The sequence below is a fragment of the Magallana gigas genome, chromosome 2, assembly GCF_963853765.1.
Source record: "Magallana gigas chromosome 2, xbMagGiga1.1, whole genome shotgun sequence".
Lineage (NCBI taxonomy): Eukaryota > Metazoa > Mollusca > Bivalvia > Ostreida > Ostreidae > Magallana > Magallana gigas.
In genome coordinates this window covers 39,145,793-39,168,097 of record NC_088854.1, presented here as the reverse complement: position 1 = coordinate 39,168,097, position 22,305 = coordinate 39,145,793, and the positions used below count along the sequence as shown (strand labels likewise).

Below are 22,305 nucleotides of genomic sequence, written 5' to 3'. Positions count from 1 at the left end.
CGTTGTGTTACCCCATGCCAAGTGTGTTGCTAACGCTCAGGGTAATAGAACGGATTACCAACTGCGTATTAACCAATCAGATTTCAGTATTTAACATGAAAGTATAATAAACAATATTGTAAATTACAACAAAAAATATATGAATAATGAACATTGCATAATGAAGTGAACGCAGAGAATCACTTTATCTATCAATCATTTATTGATTCTATAGATTGATAAAAAGAGAAATGTTCTGATTTTTTACTTACAGGGACGCATCTGACATCTACTGGCGGTTGATTTTCATGGGGTATGTAAATCTTACAAACTTCACATTGCGTCAAGTTGTGGAAATCACAAACGTGATGCTCACATGTCGGACAGTTGATTAGTGGAACATTGTGACCACCTCTTCTCAGCGAACTTGCTGAGATTCAATTTTTTTAAAACATAACATCAACAAAAGGAGAAAGAATGTTTTTGTCGGATTACAACTATAAAATGAGTAAGCTTTTATATATGAAAAAAGAAATTCGGCTTGCTTTAAATAATAGAATGCATTTTTTATAATATGACTTATGCCTTTTATTTACAAAGATTGGCGCCCGGCTTCAGAAAAAAATACTTACTTAGTGTTGTCCCCACTAATGAAAGTAAAACCACAACGGAGAACATGGTACTCTGCAAAAGTTATCGACGGGATAGGCTGGGTCGTAAGGTGAAGGCACGGCTGGCACAGCCTGAAAACAATTGTGTCACTGTCTTTTATCTCTTCTAAATGCACACAAGGCTATGCCGGTTCTGCTATTGCTATTTTTCTCTCATACTACACAATTTAGCTTGAGTATATGCAATTTTACTGTTAATATGTAAAGAATATATAATGTTTAATATCTAATATAATGAAATCAGGTGCCACAGCTAGTAAAGTTCTATTACTTTAAAATGTTTAATTTATAAGAATATACATGTTAAAACGGGCAAGGTGGTTAATGTTAATTTTTCTCACCCTTTTTTATTATATCCTTCCGTCACACTACTCTTTAAGACTTTTCTTTCGGTTATTGTAGAAACCGGTGGTTATAATTGTGTTGCTCTTAATTCATGACACATATTACATGAAAGTTACATTGTAGACTCACATTCTTTCAACTGAGTTATTATCAAGCAGAGTTGCATTTGGAAACAAACGTTGATATTTCTTTGGTTTTTTTAATTTTAAAATCATTTAAATTTTTCTTTTGCTTTTTCTTGAATATCAACGTTTCATAAATATTATGCCAATTATCTTAGTCAGTCGATGCTGTATGATTTATCAAATATGCCTTTGCTCTGTCCCTTGCTTGTAGATTTGTGACACAAAAATGAATGGAATAAAGTTTTAAAGCGCCACTTGTCTTGATCAAACTTTTAAAAAAGTAGAGCAAGTAAAGCTTTATGCGCATGCAGTTTTTAATGCTGTTTTCCCTATGTTAGAAACCAAGTCTAATACCAACTCTCATGTGACTTATTGCAATTCATTTTTGTCCGTTACTGTTCAGTCAAAGGATAATAATTCTGTCAATTTTTCAGAATTTTGTGGATTTTCAATTGCCCTAAGAAAAGTGTGCATCACATATACCCCAACCCCAATATTCATGTTGTAATTCTGGTAGGGATGTCAATTATACTCGGTTGGCTTAGTCGATTAATCGGAGGCTTTAGACGAGCGATAGTCAAGTACTCAATGATTTTAGCGTAATACATTTGAAACTGAGAGTCTTTTTAAATCAAATAATATGTTATTGCCACATTGATTTTATCTTTAATTAAAGAATATCTAAAAACTTTGATAAAATATACCAGATGTATTTGATTTAAAATAAATTGGAAAGAATTTCATCGAAATATCCGTTAAAAAGTGTTCTAGCTTTTTTTTTCTCGTGCCTCTTACATATAATTTAGCTCCGTATCATCTTATGCAAATCAAATGTGACCTGTTCCACGGTACTAAGTCATTGTCCTTGCCTAATCAATAATCAAAGTTTAATGATTATAAAAACAAACGCCTTAAGATAATTATTGATATGAATAAAGTTTTGATTATACAAACATCTAATCCAATAAATAACTGAGAAGAAAACACAAATTGTTAGGTAACGGTATTTGTCTGTTTAAGTAAAGAGAAATAGTGAAAAGAGATTACTTACTAGCCGCTTCAAAAATAAAGGGACATCGATGGATAAGAGGGTAACTTACGGATCAAACATGTCGATGAAAGAAAAACTGTTATCAACATCCGTAGAACAAATACTGCTGCGTTAAGAAAAAATTAATAATATTTTTAAATCTTATTTACTTTATTACGAGTAATCGACTAAGAAAATTTTAGTCGACGATCGGTGTGATCGAGCGATAGTCGAGTTCTGGAGTACTCGTTGCCAACACTAAATTCTGGACTATTTCTGGTTTTCCATTTGAGTTTGCTGAATGAATAAAAGTATTGACCAAATGTTCCCCTTGTCTAACATATACACTTTCATTAGGTTTAACATAAGCATCTATGAATGTCATAGGCATTTCCGATTAGATCTAGCTTTTTGTCAAATATGTGTATGTTGACTTATAGTCCCGAAAATGCATAAAAGCTATCACAGACAACATGTTAACTTTTATTGAGTAAGTTACAATTTTTTAAAAGTGTTAGTTGCAGTTCTACTTCTGTTCCATGTAAAAAAAAAAAAGGAGGAAGGAGATGAAATTTATTACCTAGGAAGCTTTTCAAACATATTCATTTGTACTTTCAACCGATACCTTAAATTTTACACCACATTTGCGGTTTCAGACGGTATGTTGAAGCATTGCTGTGCGCCCTCTTGTACCAATCAATGACTGCTCAACACAAATATTCAAATCTGCTTTGTAAACAGGTGGCAACACGGTTAAAACAGTCATCAAGAGGACAATTTTTCTTAAGTTAAAAGAGCAGAATTACTGAAAATATATAATAAAAAATATTTCTTTAATAATTTAATTGTAAACATATCTCCTGTTTATATACAAGACATTAAAAGCATTTTTTAAGAAATAAGGTGTCATTTTTGTATGTATATTGGGATATAAATACGGGTTGGTCACGTGATAAAATTCGTATCAACCCGTATTCATATCCCGAAATACATCCAAAAATGATACATACCTTTTTGTTTATATTTACATTTGTTGCAAATTATGACGATAACATTGCTCCATATTTTTATATTTTGTGATGGCCTAGAAAACCGCTGTTGCAACGCACTTTGAAAAATTACGCACTTTGAAATTTTTTTTCAAAGTGCATTACTTTTGGGACCAAGTCAACGCACTTTGAAAAAAAATATTTTTTTTCAAGTGCGTTGATATCGTCGATAGTAACGCACTTTGAAGAAAAATGTTCAGGGTTTAGTGAAAATATTTGATAGTTTTATATTCAATAAATGATTATTTTAACCTTGTTTAGCTTAATGTGATATATTTAAAAAAGAACTCATTGCATTCTCAGGTAACTTGATAAACAGTTTCTAGATGAGAATTCTTTGCTTTTCTCATAAGACAATATCGACAATTTACACAGAAAGAAACTTAACAACTGCATTTTTCTTTTTTGAGTATGCGGCAAATTTACTTCTTATCTAGTATATTGGGCAATGCGCAAACGAATATGATTTAGAGATATGAATAATGGAGATCAATGTATAATATATTTCAACTGGCTTATTGTAAACATAATGTGAAAAAGGATACCTTAATTCTGTTTATAAAAAAACAATATGATCTTTTAGAAGATCAGTGCGAGAAAAATAACCCACATCCTAATGCTTATTTTTAAGTAATAATTTAATGTTCGTTAATGTTAATATTATTTTATTGAAGTGATATATTTGATTAGAATACGAAAAGAGGGTTACTGTTGAAACACATAGATTCTTTAACATACCAATGGAGAAATTAGTGTTCGGCCAGCTCATTTTTTCAATAACACTGCATGTACTTATACAGAGCATATTTCTTTTTCCAATCTTAAAAGTTTATCCAAAGTTGCTGAATATCATATGTTTTAAAAAAATGGGTGACAAGGGACCTTCGTCTTGTAATCAATTTAAATCATTAATGATGCACTGGTATTTGACCTGTATCTTTGGTTAACCCTAACCCCCCACCCCACCCCCATCCCCGTACTAAATACGGTAAATTAGAATTAGAAGAGTGTCGATAATAAAAAAATGTTGATGTACGTTCATAATGCACTTTGAAAATTTTTTTCAAAGTGGGTTAACTTGGTCCAAAATTTAACGCACTTTGAAAAAAAATTTCAAAGTGCGTTACTTTTGTTCAAAATTTAACGCACTTTGAAAAAAATTTCAATGTGCGTAATTTTTTCAAAGTGCGTTGCCACACCGCTTCGATTAACATGACGTAACAAAACACAGTTCAGCAACGTTGCAAGTACTTGGTTATCTTAATAAATAATTATAATATAATGGCACTATTTTTGACAATTTAGGACTTTATAATAATAAAGTGAAACAAGAAAGATTCACTTGTGCAATTTAAAAAAACGATTGAAGCTTGGCGAAATAGTAGCATTTCCGTTTAAGTCACAGAGCGGTTGGAAATTTGAAAACAAAGCGATTAAAAGCTGAGTTAGAGTCTACATAGGCATAAACCATTTTTAGAGAAAAATTCAATCGCAGAATCAGATTCAAGAGCGTAATAATTTTTCTCGGATATTGTAAGCGCAATTAAGCTCTTCTACTCTCTTTTACGGAAGAAACGGACAGAGAGGCAATTGATTTTGACCATGAATGGAATAAACACGAGAGGTCTGTGATATTGCGTTTGCGATTTCGATAGAGACTTTTTATAAGAGTATGAAATGAACTAAACTGATTTTAACAAGTTTGGCATATTGCGATTGTAATTTTCAAGAAGGCTTTGTAATGATGTTGATCCATAAACATTATCTTACGTGAATCTGAAGCCAAGATAATTTATGTTTTCTCATGCTGCACAACCTCACATTACTCGTGCTAACACTCTCATAGATGCAGACAGAATGACCCTACTCTCACTGGTCAGATACTGACCGCATCCAACCACGTGACCGTATCGCTTAATTTGATTGGCTATTAAATTAAATTTGGGGAGAATTACACCATGGAATTTTTAGCAATTACATAATAGGTCACTGGGAGGTTTTTAGACTAGGAATTTGGGCTAAAAATAAACATGGACAGTGACCACTGCAGGGAAATTACATAATATGGCCAACGACCTCTACAAGGCCTGGGAAAGAAATGCAACTTATCTAATCAAACATAAACATGAAAAATACAATAAATCAGCAAATAAAATTATAGCATTCAACACATAAATACAATTATTAACATAATTGTTGTTTTATGTTTTCTCATGCTGCACAACCTCACCGCAGCTCCGTTTTTGCTGTCTGATAAATGAACTCAACACTTGTGCATGATGAAATATGTCATTTATAAAAAATGACGAAAGTAAAGAAAAATATAAACAACATAGTAGGGGATCAGACCCAAAACTGTTCACACAAAATGTTAAATAACTTATCAATATGCTGATCCCCTTAAAATACAGAAAAACAATATTTTGTTCAAAATTATATACAATATATACAAAACCAGCAAAAAGATGGCACCTCAAAAATAAAATATGCCACCAAATGTGAATTGCATAATGACAATTGGCAATTCCATTGTGCCATCCAAGGTGAGTTGTGCACTTGTTGATGCTGATGTGAACACATACACAAATCACAATTTATAGTCAAATGTACCAACAGTTAAACACTGACTTGGCATACTGTTACCAGCAGTTACACACTGACCTGGCAATAAGTGCATATAATTCATTATACTATAACCCGTACAAATGTAACATGAATGGCAATTCCAAGGTGATAACCCGCAGGCACTCTAATAGACTAACTAAAAAGTTGTACTAACAATTTCTAAAGACACAATGTGCAACTAAAAAATAGCAGTTAAACACTGACCTATCATTACACATTACTACACCTGTAAACATACTATAACTAACAAAATTAATTGAGACACCCTCTTTATTTTACGCACAAGATTCTCTTATGGAAAAAGTAAAAAACATAATGACATTTTTTGGTACAGATCAATAGCAGCAGTTAATCACTGGCCTGCTATAAATAAACTGCAGGGGTAAGAAAGAATGTAGATACAAATAATTACAGTTGAAACGATTGTATTCTAATATATATGTGTAATGCATTGGAGTTCCAGCGGCCTAAATGCTGAATAAAACTCTCAGAATAGCCTAACTGTACAGCATGTGTTGCTGCCACTATCCGAAAACGCCGAAGTAGATGCATGAGGCACTTTTCCTTACTGGACTGTTTATTGATTACTTCTACCACTGCCATATTATCTGACATAAATAAGATTTTTCTATTTGCCATCTCTGAACCCCAAATTTCCAAAGCCAAAACAATTGGAAACAATTCTTTTACGGCAATTTGCAAAGGTAGAGTTTGTGTCCACTCATCAGCAAACCATTTTGAACCAAACACAGCAGCAAATCCTAACAAAACCAGAAGCATCTGTAAATAGTCGCGTGACATCTGAAGATTCCCATTCCTCTGGAAAAAGAACTGATTTTCCATTGTAATTTTGAAGAAAATCTAGCCACATGGCTAAATCAGCTCTTACCTCATTATTAAATTTTTTTTCGATAATAAGGTTTTTTCACACCTATAGTCAAGTCAATCAAACGACGTAAAAATGCCCTACCAAGAACTACTACCAAACAAGCAAAATTTAAGACTCCAATTAATGATTGAAGCTCCTGCAAAGTAACTTTTTTATGCCTACTAAACTGATATACAAGAGTCCTACATTTTTCTAATTTGTCTGGTGGCAGCCGACTCATCATATCGATAGAATCAACCTAAAATACCATAAATGGTGATGCATGTTACTGGCCAGAAAGTTTTCTTATCATTAATTGGAATATTAATCCTTCCACATAAATCAAACAAATTCATCAAATGATTTTTACATTTTTCAGACTGAGGAGGTCCAATAAAAAAGAAATCATCCAACATATGAGACATACCCCCTGCTTCTAGCTTGTTTAACATAACCCATTGAAGAGCTGTACCTAACTTCTCAAATATTTGACAAGAGCTACTTGTCCCCAGTGGCAAACAACGTTCGTAGTAGAACTGACCTTTCCAAGTAAAACCCAAAAAATGATAATCCTTTGGGTTCACGGGGATTATTCTGAAGGCATCCTTTATATCTGTTTTAGCCATAAGTGAACCCACCCCATATTGATGCACCAAACTGAGTATCGTATCAATTGAAACATAATGAACCTGAGAGTATTCCCTAGGTATATTAGAATTAACTGAGTCCTGAGCAGGAAAGGATAAATCATAAATGATTCGAAACTTGTTTTGCTCGGATTTTGGTACAACCCCCAGAGGAGAAGTTTTAAAAAGAGGTAAAGGGGGTCTTGTGAATGGGCCAGCTATCCTCTGCTTACTTAAACCCGTATGAATGTAATCTTCAAAAACTTCTGGGTGCTCATATGTAGACTTATGATTATGAGGAGGATGAATGGAAGGGGACTTAACACAGCCTCATCTACACCCAAATGTAAAGCCATTCACTAACAATTTTAATTCATCTGTCTCATAACCTAATAGTTCATTGTGAAGTCTTAAAGGGTTTACTGGAGTTGGAAGAACCAGCGCCATTCCTGTTTGATGTGATAGATTTGGATGACATGTTTCTACACTGAAATCGGGGGTGGGGTCCACTACAGACTTGGCAAGTATGGGCGAATCGACAGGGTAGGGAGTTACATTTTTGCCCATTGTTATAATTGTAGCACTGTTTTGCCCGAAAGGGCTGCTGTTTACCATTATAAGCTTGGAATTGGGTAGGAGACTTTAAACCCATGGAGGCTACCTTAAGTCGCAACTCTGTTACTACTCTCTCCCACGGCAGGAGGGATGTCTCTCTTATTTTCCTAAATGACTCATCATACATTCTCCAGGGTTGGTCCCAATGAAGCTTGTGAATCTCCCTAATTGAAAACATGTATTTTAACAGATTGCATGCCTCATGGGGAAATTTCTGTAAGTAAATTGTACTGAATACCAGAAAAGCATCTGTCCATTGATGGATTGTAATAGGTGTTTTATGTGAAGCCGCTTGTTGTAGCTCAATTTTCCCCGCTTGTACTACAATTGAAAGGGGTTCATCTCTTGAGGTCGACAATAAATTTTTTAAGTCAACAAATTCATTGTTCCAAATTTTAAGTTTCAGTTTGGAGGAAACTGATGCTCCTAGAGGCACACAATCTGATAAGTGAATTTGAGGGCTACTAAAGCATGCAAAACTACTACCCGTACTCTGAGATAAATTGTCTGCGGGCTCACCTGTGAATACATTATCCAGTAATGTTCACAGTGCAGAGGCAGGAATTGTGGCAGCCGCAGAGGCATGAATTGTGGCAGCGGCCGGTATAGCTTCCCCAACTACTGGTGCGGTATCCTCAACAGAATTCACCATTGGAGGTTGCCCAACACTTTCATCGATGTTTTGTTTCCCACTAGCAGCTTTTTGTTGATTTACAATTTCTTTTGCCAGAAGTTCATAATCAAGATTTGATAGCACATTGACAGTGCCAGTCTCCGCCTGTTTTCGGGTTCTTTTTTGCCCTTTTTTCCCATTATGTACTTCAGTTGGTGGTGTTGGTGGAGGTACTCCTCCCGTTGCCACATCATCTCTCCTGGCTCTCTTTTTGGGTGGCATAATGGCTAAATATATAATAAGAATAATAAGTATGAATCCTATCCTTTCACATATATCATTAGCCTAACCCATAAGCATTTTTTCATAATAACTTTTGCATTAACAGATGATTTCAACCATGTACTTGGTATTTTGACCTGATAGTTAAGCGAATACCAACACAGATTTTGATATACATGTACATGTTAACATAAAATTTATAATAATAGGAACATGTCCCACTGACCATATGGGTAACACAGACCCAATGTTCCTTCATCATTATCAGTACATGTAGATCCAAACATTCATGTAACTAAATAGTCCCAACAGGACTTTAATTACATGTTAACATTAAATTCATAATTGTAAGGAACATGTCCCACTGACCATATGGGTAACACAGACCCAATGTTCCTTCATCATTATTAGTACATGTAGATGCAAACATTATGTAACTAAATAGTCCCAACATGACTATAATTACATAACATTATTAACATTAAATTCATAATTGTAAGGAACATGTCCCACTGACCATATGGGTAACACAGACCCAATGTTCCTTCATCATTATTAGTACATGTAGATGCAAACATTATGTAACTAAATAGTCCCAACATGACTTTAATTACATAACATTATTAACATTAAATTCATAATTGTAAGGAACATGTCCCACTGACCATATGGGTAACACAGACCCAATGTTCCTTCATCATTATTAGTACATGTAGATGCAAATATTATGTAACTAAATAGTCCCAACATGACTTTTATTACATAACATTATTAACATTAAATTCATAATTGTAAGGAACATGTCCCACTGACCATATGGGTAACACAGACCCAATGTTCCTTCATCATTATTAGTACATGTAGATCAAAAGATTTATGTAACTAAATAGTCTCAACATGATTTTAATTACATGTTAACATTAAATTCATAATTGGAAGGAAACATGTCCCACTGGCCATATGGGTAACACAGACCCAAATATTCCTTCATCATTCTTTAGTATGCAAACTCACCAAACATAAAATTTATCAGTTCCAGCCAAAACGCGTAGTTCAAAATGAAAGGTAAAACTTGAACTGATACTCATCAACATGAAAAAATCACGCATTTAAATTTCAGGGAGTTAAGACATAAACTGCCCCTACACTGTCTTAATTAAAACAAATAAAATGTAAATAGCCTATATATAAATATGGATATATATATTCACATATCATTGAATATCATTATTCTAGAGTGGTAGCACATAAGATCTAAAATCATACTGGCCTCAAAACTTTTGAGTGCAGGATCACCGCATTCCTAATGCTGCGGCGAAACTTCCTCATGGGCTGGTCCTCGGCAGGGGTACACAGCAGATGGACACCATCCGGGCCTAAATAATGAAAGTCCTTCCAAAACCCCCGATGTCCCCAGAAATAAATTCCACCAAGGGGCTCAGCAAAACGTTTCAAATGTTCATTAGTCTGAACCACAAAGACGTTAAAATTTTGGCATGGTGCAAACTGCATTCGGCGAATTAACTGGCCTATTATCACTACTGGCGCGCGACCAGCTCTCGCCGAGCACCACCTCCCGCCAGCACATTGTGACGTCATTCTTCGTATATTATTTTATGTGTTGATAAAATGATATCACAATGCACCGGCGAGAAATGGCACTCGGCGAGAACCGATCGCACGCCCGTAATTTTACTCCAACACCATCTCTTAAATACTGTCCAACAGATATAATATCCCTAGCTAATTTCTCACTGTTTGTACTTTCACAGATATCATTTTCACCAATCTTAAACACTTTAGGGTCCAAATTCAGATTGTCTGTTTCTGTCTGCATACAATAATCTCTTAATCTTCTGATGTAAGAATGTCCAATCACGCACACATTTAAAATACTCATTGTTTACATATTGTACCCCAACCGGAACCAGCAGAAATAATCATGCGATATCGCATACAACAAAAAACTAGAAACTGCGTTTCAAAAACCTACTGTATCAAAACATTACTCGTGCTAACACTCTTTAATAGATGAAGACAGAAAGACCCTACTCTCACTGGTCAGATACTGACCGCATCAAACCACGTGACCGTATCGCTTAATTTGATTGGCTATTAAATTAAATTTGGGGAGAATTACACCATGGAATTTTTAGCAATTACATAATAGGTCACTGGGAGGTTTTTAGACTAGGAATTTGGGCTAAAAATAAACATGGACAGTGACCACTGCAGGGAAATTACATAATATGGCCAACGACCTCTACAAGGCCTGGGAAAGAAATGCAACTTAACTAATCAAACATAAACATGAAAAATACAATAAATCAGCAAATAAAATTATAGCATTCAACACATAAATACAATTATTAACATAATTGTTGTTTTATCCCCGCAATTTATGTTACATGTATATATAGTAAAAATAAATGAATGAATAAAACTTCGTATAACAAAATATAGATTTTTTTTTCTTTATGCATAAATTATGTTTTCATTACGATATTAGGTGTTTTTATTAGCATAAGTCTATTAGTTTAAGTAATACGTAGAAAAAGTAGTGACCTAGATTATTCTTGCGCTTCTTTGACGTCTTGACCATGACTGGTGTTATACAGGAATAACAGCGGATTGCGCAAACTGTGTTATAATACTGGAAAACATTTTCGAATGTTTATATTCATATTTAAAGATTTTTGGTTTTTAATTTCATATACTAGCATATCCTAGTGAGTATTTGTTAATATATGTACTTGATTCTTCAGTCAAAAATTAGTTTTTCGATTTTATTGTTTAAAATGCTTCAATAAGGCATTTTTAATAGGCAACTAAAATTTGAGTGTCATTTGTTGAGTTTTAAGCTAGTTTCAGAGATTACAATTCCTCGCTATGTAAACAAAGCGTTTGTTTACATTTTGAATTTTGAAGTGAAAATTCCAGTTTTAGACCATGCATTCATAAAGCATTGTAAATAATAAAAAAATAAAAAATAAAATATGACCAAAATCGTGCCATGCCCCTTTAAAGACTGACTTTTTTTAGCGTTATTGTTGAAATGGAATTTGATTTTAGACAGTTAGATGACATTTAGAGAAAAAATGCAAGAAAAAAAATGTCGTAATTGATATCACAAATGGTCCATATCATCCCTCTAAAACAGCTTAAAAACTTTGATGCGTTTTAGTTGTACTAAATCTTTTCCATTGGACATCTTGTCTGCAAAATCACTTAGAAAATTGGTTTCCCGGCTTAACTCAACCGCTGTAATTATTTGTTTTTTATATCGTTAAATCGCTTTTTAAGACATCACCTACCTTGTCCTAATACCATCCGAAAGCTATAAAATCACGTTTTTAGGTATATGGGGATGTTGTGAAGCCTTTTCTTAAGACCGGTAGAATAAGGCAATATTTTCCACAGTTCCAGCATTTTCGACAAACACCAAATTCCTAATCCGGCAGGGGAGGGGGGGAGGCATAGTCAATTATTCTGTCATGTATGTTCATTTTAACAAAATGGTGTGAAGGGGGGCCTCGAACTCTCACCACTTCCCCGTTGCTACATGCCTGCCTTGGAGCTGACAAATTAAGATTATTTTTTTTTTGCAAATACTATCTCTATTTGACGAATGAAAGTTATTCACTTATTTTTTTTTATCTACATTCTACACTAAATGAGTTACAATCATTGTTTTGATTATAATAATTTTTGATAACAATTATTTAAATGTCCTTTGCTATAAAAAGTAAATTTACATCGGGTTACATATACCATGCATGATCATTCCTAATTTTTATCACTTTAGTCTGAAAAAAATAATCTTTTAAACATTTGTACGTAATGTTGAATTAACTGTATTCATATATTTTCGAAATATATTACAACTTATTTCTTATTTAACATGTTCGTGTATTCTATATATTGCAGATTAAAGGGAAATTGGTTGTGTTTGTACGAGTACATGTGTTTCCTCATGTAACGTTTCAAATTCTATGAAAATCGCGTGTTTATGTATTACATATACTTGAATGACAAGATTCTCAAATGTTAATTATGAAATGACAATGCACACGTCTTGTTTACATAATTATCTACTTGTAAGCCAATTATGTCCTGATAAATATTTTCTTTTTTTTTTAAAAGAACAGTTATTGAATTTTTTTGGGGCTTGTAATATGTTTTATTTTGATTTTTATTGGGGGGGGGGGGTCATTTAAAGAAAAACAAACTAAATTGTTATTGGTAACTGATATATATTTTGGTAAATGTAAAATTATTAAAATGCATACATTAAAATTACTGGTTTTAGGCCTTTTGTGTTAACTACCAAGACGTACAATTTTCTCTGGCAAAATGTTTAATGATTCATCCCTACACAAGTCTCTCAAATTCGATCTGAATGAATAATTGTGAAAAAATAAGAATGGTTGTAGAAGGTTAGGATATCCTAACTTAAGCTGTTCCTAAGTAACCATCGAGCTACATCTTAAGACGTGTCCTAAGTTGATCTTAGGATGTTCCTAACTTTTTTGCTAAGTCATATTTTAGGAACACACTTAGGTCATATCTTAGGAAAGTTTCGTGAACATGTCTGCAGGTAGACAGACAGGGTGACACAAACCATGACATTTAGTCCAGAATTGGCCAGGCAAAAGTGTGCTTACCATGCTAATGAACAAATAGGCATCAAAGAATATCCGCACTACTACCAAACTGTTGATCTGGCTTTTTGATCTTTACAGTTTTTAATCAAACAGAGTCAGATATACATAGAGTGGAAGTAGTCAAGAAAACCTGTCCCCACAAGTTTGTTCAATGAATTCGAGTAAGTGTTTGACTGTAAATGTACATATGCATGATCTCGACCAGAAATCTTCATATTCTGGAACATTATCTACATGGTTAATGAACGAGAAACAATGTAGTAAAATATTTCAGTTGATGCATTATTTTCCCACTGCAATGTATTGCACCACAGTTATTACATAATAATATTACCGGTATATTAAAATAAGACTGGTAGTGACATGCGTAGATGGGTGCATATTTGCAGTTACAACAAAGCTAGCAATGACGCCGGCGTTGAGAACCATCATTCGCCTTATAATTATACTCCACTTGTTAAGGTGAGTAAAATTCTGCACAATGATACCTTGCATGAACTTCAATAACATTTGCTAAATGGTCCTTTTTGTAAATGTTTACGCAATTTGAGTCATATTTGTTTGCCAATTTTTTGGGGCGAACAAAGATGTAAGAGATGTATTATTGTGACATTAATCATTTAATCATTTGATTATGGGTTACAGGATGACGTTATTAGGTTCCTAATTTCGCTGTAAAAAGTGTACCAAATCCAATAATATTAATTTCATAAGCATTAAGAAATTCATCCCCCTTATCGTAACGCCAGTCTGATGTCATAGATCCTTGTTGTGCATTAACCATTTGTATTTTCAGAAATAAACACCGTGAGACAAATCAAAAGACAAAATACATACACCTAACTGTTAATAGCTTTAATAGCAGTACATTTTACGAATTAATAAAACTTTAATCTTTATTTAGAAACGTTTATCAGCTACACAAATAATTCAGAAGACACTGGTAGATTACCCCTTTTTATATGAACATTTTTTATACTTGAAATTACAAAGAAAAATTATTTTCATAAATTAAAAACTAAAGTCAGAAATGAAAAAAAAATATGTAAATTAAATTGCGAGACTTTTATTTTTATATAAAGGAACGGAAAACACAATTTAGGCTTTGATGTAGTAAGTGGAAGGATCTGGGATTAGTCCACGGTTACACCTATCTGTTGTACAGCAGTAGTGACATGAGTAGTCGCCACTAACCATCACGTTGCCATAATTGGTACAGTGATCCTGGTCGGACGTCTGTGACATCCACAAGTTCCTACACACCGTCTCATTTACACATCTGTAGTATAAATATTTACAGATGTATTTAAACAACTTGTCTTCGTTACTTAATGAGGGCCATTTATCTATACCCATTCAATTAAATTACTATTGTGTATATATACAAGAGACCTAAAAGGACTTGACGGTTATCCGAGTACCATAACCTCTGATGGATAAATAGACCTGTCAAGGGAGTCTAATTTGTGCATTTTAAGTTAAACTCCGGATTATTTATACCATAGCTCCTGGGGCAAAAACATGTAAGCTTTAGGTAAAAAAAAGAGATCTGCAGGATTTTAATGATCAATTCTCTAAAATATTCAGTTTTATTTATAATGCACATAACATTCATACAGATTTTTGTTATAAGCTAACAATGCACAGGTAAATAAAGTAGGTTTTAAGCTCACTTGAGCCGAAATATAGTGAGCTTTTTCTAATCAAAATTGTCCGTTATCTGTAGTTGTCGTCGTCATTGTTGTTATAGAGCTTTCAAAATTTCATTTTTTATCCAAAACCATTGATGTATCTTTAAATCAGCAAATCATTATTTGGTTAAAGGGATATTACATGTAGTTTGTTGAAATGAAGTGTAAGGTCCTCTTTAAATGGGAGACAATTCAGAATGATTGAAATTTTGTTGGCATTTTTCAAAAATCTTTTTTTCAACAACCATTTGAGAAAACCGTGTAAAGGTATCCTGACTTTTGTACAATAAGATTTGTTCAAATTATATACCCTGGAAGTAGGATTGGGCCCCAATAGGGGGTCAAATATTTCTATAGAAATCATTAAACATCTTCAAAAATCAATTGACCAGAAAAGATAAAACTTATATGAAAGCATCCTCAAGAAAGTTCGATTAAATTATTATTCCTGGGAAAAAGTTGGACAACAATTTTTTTTATGGGGGGGGGGGTCAAATATTTAAATAGTAATATCTAGAAATAAATCCTCTTTTCAGTAACCATTATGCCAGAAAAGCTATAACTTGTGTTAAGAATAGGATAGAATCTCATTGAAGGAGAATGACTTTATTCATTGGAATTAGTAGAATGGAATTAGTAGAGAAAAATCTTTTAAAATCTTCTTAAAAACAATTTGACCAGAAGGGCTGAAACTTCTGCGGAAGCATTCTCAGGTAGTGCCTATTCACGTTTGCTTAAATCATGATTTCTGAGAGTAGGGTTGAGCACTATGGGAAAATCTTATTCTCAAAAACTAAAACAATAGAACTCAACGTTTAACTTAGATATTTTATACTGGATATTCTGAAGACGATCTAGGTTTTTCTGATCAGTTATGGCTATCATAACTAGATAAGTTATGTGGGCCCTGGGCGTTTGGTTTAAAATAGAACAAAACCTATATTTAATATGGTCAAGTGTCAACTAACCTTGTTGTTTTGAAGAAAAAAAAAATAAAAATTATTTAAGGATGACGGACAAAAATAATGCATCACGAACATTATAACCATGTACATGTATTCAGTTTATCTCCCACAACTATGCAATAGATGATACTCTTAAATTTAATATATTTTCACTATTAAGCAATATTCGCTCTGTCTAAATCCCTGACCCAAAGGCAGTGTATTCACAATTAATGTAGGGAGATATATGGACGTGATGCATTTACTTTTTCCTTAATGTATATGGTAGCTTTTTAGAGAGTTTATACATTTCACTTTATGGCAATACCAGCCTTGCCATAGTGCTTGAGCTCCTGCCCCATGAGCCATGAATTTCACAATTTTGGTAGAGGGATTCATGGACGATGCATCTTTTTTTCTCAAATATATATGGAAGTTGAGAAGATTTTCTAGATTTAACATTTTTACTATATGGCAATATTAGCATCGCCCTGTCCCAGAGGCCACGAATTTCAAAATTAAGGAAGAAGGCTTCATAAGCATTATAATTGTGCATTTAGTATTTATTAAATAGAACGGAAAAGAATTTCTAAGTTTGAGAAATACATATTTACTGTATGGCCATACTTCCCCCACCTTAGTGCCCGAATCCCTGCTCCAGGGGCTTTGAATTTCACAATTTGGTATGAGGGCTTTCCTGGCGTGTTTGGTCCTGCCTTTGAAGCCCAGAGGGTTGTAAGGGTAATAAGTTTCACAATTTGGGTTGCTTTTTTTCCTAGACACATTTCAAGCTTAAAATTGTGACAATCGATATTATTAATTTCAAGGAGAAGATTACGGTGAAATGTCACTTTGATAAGAGAGATAACTTAGGTAGAAATCCATCTCACTTCGGTTTTGTTAACTCACAATAATTAAAACAAGTAGCAACAAGTCGAAGGTGCTGGACCCCAAGTTTTGTTAGAAGGTGACATTTATTTAAAATTCAAACGTTGAAAAAATTAATTTAAACCAAACAAACTGAGCCCCAACTTTTGACAGGGCACAGTAAAAGTAGAGAAAATATTAACAAAAGTAAACTAATCATTTTGTCTAAATATCTTCATATCATGATTTTTAAATCTAGCAAATCTATTGATATTGACTTTGATGAAAATGAAGATAAAGAATTTTTTAAAATATATGGTAAAATCAATAGCAGAGGGATATTATATCTTAAAATATAATACGACCGACGCACGATGGATAACATTTAAGGACGACCCACGATGGCAGTTAAATACCAATTGCAAAAGGTTTTTTTGAGTGACTCGGGTGACCTTAAAATTCATTGCAATCTGAAAACAAACAATAACCAAAAAAATTGAAGCTTATTCTCCGAAAAGCTATTTATGTACAAAGTTGGTCACTCTGGTGAACAAGTCTATTTAGATTAATAATTGTAATATATAATACATACATATATATAAACATGTAGTTTTTTTTAAGCTGAAATCGATCTAAAATCAAACCTTTTAAAAGTTTTAACGTTGCCTTGTTCATGAACAACGTCGTTCATGCAGTACGCTCCTTCCGTACAAGCAACATACGACCCCTTGTATACACTCGCTAGATCACAAGGAATGTTACTGTCATAATCTCCACAAACTTGACAATGAATGGAAGCTGCACAAGTAAAAAAAAAAGTGAACAGGAATCAAGATATATTTTCATCATATTCGCTTCCTAGAATATCTTTTAAAGGAATATTGATACTTTAATTTTACATACTATATGGAATATATAGCAGCAAACCGTCAGGGATGGCAATAATATAGCTGGTTAAGTATCTTCTTAAATAATTCACGTTGTACGAATATACTTTAAACGTACTACATTTGGCTGTGTATTCTATTTAGCGCTTTTGGCGGAATGCGGCGTCCGCTAAATCAAGTACATCGTTAAATGCCATGCACATATGTATAAGAATAGTCACATTCAGGAATACGCTAACTCAAATCCACGCCAACTTGTTTACATCCTAGATTCCGCAAAAATATTGTACACGCCAAATATAATACGTTTACAGTAGTGTTTATCAATAGAAATTAATTTTTATGTGCAATTGTTCATTATGTAAATGTCATTTAATTCCACTGAAAATTGATTGCTTTATTTGAGTTTCTTCTATACAAAATTTCCTTAAAATTCATATCAATTACGCGTGATGTGAATTTATAATCTAGTGCACTGACACTATTTAAAAGAGTTTTACGTGGTAAAATTTAACAGTATCATTTACCCGAACCCTCTTAATGGTCTTAAAAACGTGATTTGTCCTTTTTACACACATTAGATAAAAACACTTATACGAGGATCAACTGGTTATGTAATTTTACGTACGCTTATTAAATACCTATTTAAATTATTGGCTTATGGGGTGTAAGATTCAAACATAACTTCTTATTTTTGAGACCTTGCATATACCTTCGATTTAATGCTGAAAAAGAATGCAGACAGAACAGAAGGGAAAACCAAGAGAATGTTTACTCGTTCTCTTAGTCATATGTGGTAAAAACATAATACAAGCAAAACGAAATTGTCAAAAATTAGCAAATAAGATTAATTAAAAATATCTATTCAGTACAAAGTATCTTTTTTTAGATTTCTACATTCCATGTTTATTATTTTTTAGATGAAATGTCATTATCATAACCTTAAAAACAATGAAAACCAAACAAAGGATTTAATCAAGGAAACATTATTTTAAAAAACCCTTTGTTATTTTCTTGGAAAAAACTCACTCTGGGTAGTTGCAAAGGTGGTAGCTAAAAAATATAAAAATGAAATAGAATTTTTAGAAAATATATTCTAATATTCTATATTCTAACGACAGATTCTATGTTTTCAAGATTTTGGTATATTATACAAACTTACGAGTGGTTAAAGCTACAGTTGTTAATGGTTCGTATGTTTCTAAATAAATAAAGAGAACTTGTGTCAATATGCAACAAACCAGTTAATGCCAACAGACCAAGCTTTTTTTAAATTTTCTAAAAAGTTGGCCCATTTCGTATGATGTTAAAATATCTTTTTAATAGATTGAGGAGAGAGAGAAAGAAAGAGAGAGAGAGAGATATATATATATATTACCATTGCATAGATCACATGTAAGTTTACATTGGAAAGCAATGTCGTACTTTGCTCCTTCCTGAGGACTTGCGTGACATACACCCATACTTTTAAACATGGCGCAGTTTTTCAGCTCATCAACACAACTGTTTGTTGTTCCTTAAACATAAACCCATGCAAAAATACATATATACGTAAGTACATGCATACAAAACATTATTGTATTTTACGGTGTGGGGCGAGCTCTGCCATGCTACATATATCACGCACCATTGTCAACTACATCCGATCTATATACGATAACCCGCTTGTCAGTTTTCCAACGGAAGACCCTCCTGTAATTCTACGGTTTCTTCTTTATTAAGGTTTTCCGTTTCCAACGGAAGACCTTATTCTTATTGCCTTGTTTCTTTTTCCCTTTTTATTATTTGTTTTCTTACGCCTTTTTGTACAAGCGATTTCTTGAAAACGACTCGACCAATTTTCGTGAAACTTTCAGATGTTGTAGATATTGATAAAATCCTTATTCGTAGTTTTTTTAATGACGTCAATTCCATTCGGGAGATATTGACGTTTTAGCGATTTTTAGAGGGTCGGTTTGTCCTGCTATCTCCTCCTAAACGAAAAAAGATATTGAATTTAAATTTACAGGGGTTGTAAACGAAAGATTATAGATGTAGATTTAAAGGTAATTATGGTTGTCTGGCTTCAAAGGCGTCGAAGCTCGCCTGGACCAGAAAATCGAGTTTAAAAAAACGATGTGATTTTGAATGGTTTTCGTTCGTTATCCCCATAACATATAGAGCAAATAAAATATATATTTACAAGAGCTTTCGTTTGATATCAAGAAGAAGCTAGGGGATGTTCCCTCAAAGTAGAGGCCTAAAGGGCTCTAAAGTCTTTCTTCCATAGCACTTTACTGAGAAATATTTTGTAATTTCTAAACACTTGTTGAACAAAATATGTTTAATATCAAAAGACCTTTCATGTGATACCAAGAAAAAGGGACTGGCCCTTCAATTTAGGGGCCAAAAGGTCTATAAACTCTTTCTTTCATAGCACTTTACTGAGAAATAAGAACTGAGAAATTTTGAAAAACAATATTGAATAATAAATGCTTAGAATGCTGCGCTAGTAAATATTCAACCATCGAAATTTTGTCATATGGCCCTAATAAGGAGATAAGAGGTCAGCCACTAAAACGGTCTTTACAAAATAGCTCAAAAACGGCAAAGAATTTCTAAACACTTGTTGAACAAAATATTTTTAATATCAAAAGACCTATCTTTTTATTTTTATGGGGCCATAAAAGCTCTGAAGTCTTTCTTTTCTAGCACTTTACTGAAAAATATTTTGTTATATGTTTAGGAAGCGATAATGTTCATCTCACATTTATTTAACAACAAATTATATTTATGTTATCATGTGTTCCGTAATTAGGGTTTTTAAAGGGGTTTTAAGGGGACAGAAGTCCAAATTTTTTATAACATATCTCAAACAAAACAAATATTTTTAAAAGCATCATTTTGAAAATCAATATAGAATAAAAATGCTGAGAATGATGTTCCTAACAATATTCAACCATCAATTTTTTTTTCTTGCCCCGATTAGGAGATAAAGGGTCAAATATCAAAGACAAGGTCATATAATCTTCAAAAAAACGCACGGAAGATCTCCTCGTTGCTCGCAACGAGATCGTGTCTAGTTAATCTTTTTTTTTTCTTTTTCTGACTTTTTTGGAGTGTTATGTCTCAAAAACGATTGAACCGATTTGCACAAAATTTTCCGGACTGATAAAGCATCATCGGCGCTACATATTATTAAATTTTTGAATAATGACGTCACTTTCGGTTTCAGATATTAACGATTTTATACATGTTTTGTTAACGCATCTTCTCCTAAACGAATCGAGATAGAAGCTTAAAATTTTCAGGGATTGTAGATGAATGTCTGTAGATGTACCATCATGCTTTCAATTATGAAAATTGCCCAAGGCCTCAAAGTTCGCCTGGACCTGAAAATAAGCACCAATTTTTTTCACGAAATTTTCGCATATTTTCTGTAATACCTTTCGATGTATGAATATTTTGTTAAAACATGTAATGAAAAAAGTGTTTCAGTTACCACAAGCTTTTATTTAATATCAAGAAAAAGGTTTGGCCCCTGAAATTAGGGGCCAAGAGGACTCTTATGTCTTCTTACAATAACTCTTTACTGAATAATAAATTGTGATTAATTATAGAAGTAAAAATGTTCAGTGTACAGCTGTTTATCTATACAGTACCGTACCTCATCATATATTACGTATTTTGGGGTTTCAAGGGGCCAGAAGTTAAAATGAGAAATATTTTGAAAAGCAATGTAGTACAAAAGTGTCTCAGAATAATGTTCTGTACAATATGCTACCTTTAATTTTTTGTTGCAGGCCACATTAGGGAGTTTAAGGGTCGGCCCCTATAAACATTTGTACAGATATCTCGAGAACGGTTATCAATTCTTGAACACTTGTTGAACAAAATATGTTTATATTTGCAAGACCTTTCAGTTAGTATCAGGAAAAAGGGGCTGACCCCTCAAATTAGGAGTCAAGAGGGCTCTAAATTCTTCTCACATTAACTTTTTACCGAACAATAATTTGTAATTAATTATAGAAGGAAAAATGTTCATTGTACAGCTGTTCATCTATACAGTACAATAGCTAAGTCATATATTACGTAATAATGGGTTTCAAGGAGCTAGAAGTTCAAAACTTTGATCATTGATATCTGAAAATGAGAAATATTTCGAAAATCAATCGAGAACAAAAGTTGCTCAGAATAATGTTCTTAACCTTATGATACCTACAATTTAGTTGTGGGTTGCCCCGGTAAGTAGTTTAAGGGTTGGCCCTTTAAATAAAGTTGTTTAAATATCTTGAGAACGGTTAACAATTCGTTAACACTTGTTTAACAAAATATGTTTATATTTGCGAGACCTTTTATCTGATATCAAAAAGGGGCTGGTCCCTCAAATTAGGGGCCAAATCTTTTTAAAATAACTCTTTCATAAGCGATAATTTAAGATAATT

At 33.2% G+C, this 22,305-nt stretch overlaps 1 protein-coding gene and 3 long non-coding RNA genes across 4 annotated transcripts in view; all 4 read right to left on the bottom strand.

Moving 5' to 3' along the window:
• The window catches only part of LOC105322193 (mucin-5AC), a 56,512-nt gene that overhangs the window by 26,671 nt on the left and 7,536 nt on the right, over nucleotides 1-22,305 (bottom strand). The gene's annotated exons all lie outside the window — the stretch shown is intronic.
• On the bottom strand, nucleotides 7,024-10,364 carry LOC117681543 (uncharacterized). Its single transcript, XR_010711115.1, has 2 exons — nucleotides 10,099-10,364; nucleotides 7,024-8,833 (listed from the first exon to the last, which is right to left on the bottom strand). It is a non-coding gene; the product is annotated as an uncharacterized lncRNA (long non-coding RNA).
• Nucleotides 14,543-18,445, bottom strand: LOC136272321 (uncharacterized). Its single transcript, XR_010710304.1, has 2 exons — nucleotides 17,639-18,445; nucleotides 14,543-14,771 (listed from the first exon to the last, which is right to left on the bottom strand). It is a non-coding gene; the product is annotated as an uncharacterized lncRNA (long non-coding RNA).
• LOC136272316 (uncharacterized) lies at nucleotides 18,912-19,478 on the bottom strand. The gene is made up of 3 exons (XR_010710301.1): nucleotides 19,260-19,478; nucleotides 19,044-19,082; nucleotides 18,912-18,934 (listed from the first exon to the last, which is right to left on the bottom strand). It is a non-coding gene; the product is annotated as an uncharacterized lncRNA (long non-coding RNA).